Source organism: Chrysochloris asiatica, unplaced genomic scaffold, assembly GCF_000296735.1.
Source record: "Chrysochloris asiatica unplaced genomic scaffold, ChrAsi1.0 scaffold00005, whole genome shotgun sequence".
Lineage (NCBI taxonomy): Eukaryota > Metazoa > Chordata > Mammalia > Afrosoricida > Chrysochloridae > Chrysochloris > Chrysochloris asiatica.
The window spans coordinates 28,644,606-28,649,612 of record NW_006408523.1 but is presented as its reverse complement, the minus strand read 5'-3'; the positions used below and the strand labels follow the sequence as shown (position 1 = coordinate 28,649,612).

General features: G+C 42.0%; 1 pseudogene; it reads left to right on the top strand.

Annotated features, from left to right (window-relative positions):
• Positions 1-1,216: 1,216 nt before the first annotated feature.
• On the top strand, positions 1,217-3,335 carry LOC102839006 (annotated as a pseudogene).
• The last annotated feature ends 1,672 nt before the right edge of the window (positions 3,336-5,007 follow it).

Genomic DNA, 5,007 nt, shown 5'->3' with positions numbered 1-5,007 from the left:
TGCTCCTTGGAAGCCAGGATGGCTAAGCTTCGTCTCTCATACTTTGGACATATTGTCTGGAGGAAACAGTCTCTGGAGAAGGATGTCATGTTGGGTAAGGTGGAGGGTCAGAGAAAAAGAGGAAGACCCCTAATGAGATGGATTGGCCAGGTGGCATCATTGATGGACTCAAGTGTGGCAGCGGTAGTGAGGTTGGCCCAGGATCGGACATTGTTTCGTTTTGCTGTGCATGGGGTTGCTATGAGTCGGTTCCGACTCGATGGCACCTGACAACAACAACAACAACATCCTACCCTTCTTCCCTTATTGGTTTATTATATCAAATCATCTCATGGGGTGATTTGATCACAAATGCATCTCAACCACTAAACCACTTAGAATCCTGGTCCAATCAACATCACACAAAACCTTGCCTATCACAGATCTCATGAGGAAATTGTGCATCGATTTAGAGGCAGTTGTTAGAATGTATCAAAGGATAGTGAAGGGTTTAAAATCAGGAAAGGTATGTACCAAAGTGTGTCCTTTTGCCACAAATTTTTTCAATTTTTAAACTTAATAATCAGAGCAAATAATCAGAGAAGCTAGACTATACGCAGAAGAATGTGACAATTTGTAGATGATGAAATATTGCTTGGTAGACGCAAAGATCACTAAAAACCCTGATGAATCAAAGACTACAGTATGTATTGCACTTCAATGCAGAGAAAATGAAGATTCTCACAACTGGACCAATAAATAACAACATAATGAATGGAGAAAATATTGAAGTTGTCAAAGACTTAATTTACCTTGGATCCACTATAAAAAGCTCACTGAAGCAACAGTCACGAAATCAAATGATATGTTGCATTGGGCAAACTTGCTTTCAAAGACCTCTTTATAGATGTCAGTTTGAGGTCTAAGGTGCAACAGACCCAAGTCAAGGTATTTTCAGGTGCCTCATCTCTGGTAGTGTAGTGGTTACGAATCAGGCTGCCAATCTCAGGGTCAGTAGCTCAAAACTACCAGCTGTTCCACAAGAGAAAAATGAGACTTTCTGCTCCTGTAAAGGTTTACAGCCTTGGAAACCCTGTACAGAGTTGCTATGAATCAGAACTGACTCCATGTCACACAACAACAACATATGCATGTGAAAGTTGGACAATGAATAAAAAGATGGTAGAAGAATCAATTAATTTGAATTATAGTATTGGAGAAGAAAGTTGAAGGTATCATGGATTGCCAGAAGAGCAAATCAATCTGTATTGGAGTAAGTACAGTCAGAGCCTCCTCAGAGGCTGTGATAGCAAGACTTTTTCTCTCATACTTGGGGCATGATATAAGGCAGGACCAGTCACTAGAGAAAGACCTCATGATTGGTATATAAGTCCCTGGAACACCAGTCCTTAGAGAAAGACATGATACTTGGCAAAGTGGAAGGTCAGAGAAAAAAGGAAGATCCCCAATGACCACAGTGACAGCAATAATGAGTTCAAACATAATAATTATGAGCATGGCACAGGACAGGGGCAGTGTTTTGTTCTGTGGTTCATAGTGTCCTGATGAGTTGGAATTGACTCGATGGCACCAAATAGCAACAGACATATTTATTGAAAGGCAGAACATGGCCAAACTGAATGACATAGACTTCAAATGGAAACATTCTGATTTTTGTTCATTTATGGGTCTTTCTTTTATTGTTGTTATTGTTGATTTGTTTGTTTGTTTGTTTCAGGCATAGTGAAGGAAATAAATGGCATGAGTTAAGGAAGTGATGGAAAATACCTTCCTATTTCTCAGCTTTAAGTATATAAATCTTGACCTCTCCCCCTAGAGTTTATGATTATTTGCTTAGAAATAAAGAGGATGGGGGTTTTAAAAGATTACATTTTGGAATCATTAAATAAACATAATTTACTGAGTCTGCTTCTGGTTCATATATTGATTATATTGTGGGAGGATAGGTTATTGTTACAAGCAATAAAAGGCAACAAAAGAATAAACTCATAAGCCAAAAAAAAAAAGCAAAATTTTGTTTGTTAAAGATTTTCCTAATTGCAATCATCTACCAGCTTCCTGGTATAGTGCTGTAAGATAAGCACTGGGCTCATAAATGTAATGTCAAACGTTTGAATCCACCAGCCTTTCCTTGGAAATCATATACAATAACAGTAACAACCAACTTCCAACCAAGCTGCATTTCCTATTTGAGGTTTTCATTCTTGGTTTTATCATTTTTCTTCCATGGCATAAATTTTCATGTGAATGGAGTATATGACCCGCTGGTCTCTCAATTCCTTTAGCTTATTTACTAAATGAGCCATTTATTTTCCATATCTTCTTGACCCACAATTCCTATGGCCATATTTTTTACCTTTTTAAAAAGAAAACAGCATTTCTGTAAAATAAGAGTTTCATTAAGACTCAAGGATTTGCATATTGTGAAGTACCCAAATGAGAGTTCAAAATGTTGTTCAAGTAAGGGAGCATAAGCACACATCTTTTATTAAAACTTTGTAGAGTATTGGGAAAGAAAATGGCGGATGCATTAAATTCAATGACATTCAATAAGCTTTGTAAAACTCATTAACCAAGAATTTCTCTTGGGTAGAGTAATCAACTTTAACCACAGTTTCTTGTGTTTCAGAGCTGGTTCCTGCATCAATCAATCAATCACATACTCTGAAAAGCAGAAGCAGAGGACTGTGACAAAAAGAAATTCACATTTCCGTACCCCACGGCTCCCTCCGGATGCCCCAGCCTTGGCTCTGTGGCCGTGGGGGATATGGCGGCCATAGCCGGCCCACGAGGACAGCCACCATGGCTGCGTGCTGGTGCGCCCGCTGCTGCTGTTGCTGCTACTCCTGGCCGCCCTGGTTCTGGGCGCGGAGGACGATGGCGTCCAGGAGGAGTGGTTGCTGCTGCAAGTGGTGCAAGGTCACATCGGTGCAGGTAACTACAGCTACCTGCGGCTGAACCACGAAGGCAAGATCATGCTCCTCAAGCGCATCCTACGGGGCGACGCCGACCTCTACGTGTCTGACAGCATCCTGTATCCCAGCTTCGATGACTATGAGCTGCAGTTGGCCACCTGTGGCCAGAATGCAGTGGCCGTCCCTGAGCACTTCCAGCGCTCCGGTGGGCATTGGCATTTACGGGCATCCGTCGCACCTGGAGAGGGAGTCTGAGATGAGGTGTACTGGGGCCGGAGTGTGGAGTGGTGCCTACTCTGCCGATGGGGCGGCCTCGGGCCAGCACACCTAGGACCCCGAGGACGCGCCCCAGGAGGAAGAGTCGCTGCTGTGGACGGTTCTGATTAGTATCTGAAGCTGGTACTGGAGAGCCTCTTCTGAGCACCGGGCACCTGTGGCCCACGGAGCTGCTCGGGGTTTTGCTGCTTTGCCCTGGTTGAAATTCAGTGGCTTTTTCTAGCTGGGGAACAGGAAAGCGAAGCCATATGTACTCTTCTTACCTCAATTACCCCAAACAGAGAAGCAAAGTTTTAAAGCTCAAGTACCTGTCAACAGAATGCGTACAATAAATGCTTATACTCCGTTTGGAATATTTATCAGGTGACTAATGTAGGAGGAGGTGGCTTCAAAAAGTGTGGAAATAGAATTAAAGACAGTGGAATTTTCCGCCAATCTTTTAAAGGCCCTTGAGTGGACAAAATCAAAATGCCAACCTTCTGTGCAGTTAAATCAGTCTGATCATTTTATCTTTTTCTAGTTAAAAATACCTAACGTAAAGTCACGTGTGTGCTTTCAGCACCAGGTGTGACTTGTGAGGAAGCAGATTTACTATTTGCATGTTCTTTGCTGGGTGTGGATAAGGCAGAGTCTCCTATAGACAGGAGTGAACGTTGTCCCAGTGCCGGGTCAGTTCATGGCAACCGGAAACCCACTGCACCACCTTTTCTTAGGCCGCCTGTCATTGCCTTGGCTTGGGCTACCTAGTAACTAAAACTACCTTATTAAATAGGACCCTGTCTGTTAATTTAGGATAGGCCAGAAACAATACAGCAAGCAAACTGTCCCACTGAGGTTTTGCAGACAACTGAAAACTGAAGTTATTGGGGGGGAAGAAAATAGGTGATGAGCTGTTTTTCCACCTGGAATTAAGTTTTAAGGGTAAGAGCAGCTATAACAAAGGTAAATCAACAGATTTTAAGCATAGAGTTAATTTCAAAACATGTTTTATTGGCATAAAAATGAGTATGTTAAATAAATTGGCACCAAATATTTCACTTAAACGCTTATTACAATGTTGGGGGTTTAGAGTTTATCCCTCTTTGCTGTTTTTCCCCTTCTACCCACTTACCTGGGTGTTGGGGGAGCTCGTTGACAGCAGTCACAAACCCAGCGACCTAGAAGAAAAATGAAGGCAATTTTACAAGGCGCCATTGTGGCTCCATGCATTCTCTCATTCAGTCCTTAGCTATCACTACTATCTCCCTATGGATTTAAGGTGGATGAGACCTATGGTGTTTCTCAAATTAAGGGGGAAACCGTGAACATCCCTTAACCAGTGTTATGCAGTAGCTGGGGTTAGCAGTGTGCTGTAGAATGGTGTGAACCTTGAAAAATGATGACAGGTAATCCGTGATCTACTGGCATATTCAAATAACCGCAAATTGCATTTAAGACTAAGTGATGAGTTTTGTTTTTTGGGGACTATGGTCCACAACTTATCGGTAGTATTATTTACTACATAGGATGTTGGAGCACGCAATTTGTTGATCTCATTAAATGTAATGTTTCTAACCCCAAAGACAAAAATTGGATTTATAAAGAATGAAAACAACAAAAAAGAAATCAGGTACACAATTTATGTCAGATGTGGCTCACAAGAGTCCTTGGAAGGGCACCCTCTCTTTAGTGGAGGGCTACATGTAGAGCCCTGTCTGAAATTCAAACGCTAGCATAAGTAGAAAGCTCAGTAAAAGATCCTAAAATGAAACATCTCTCTTGAGTTTGGCTCCCTTTCTGCCATTTCTCTTCGCTGCTCACTTGCAGCTGGTGTGTC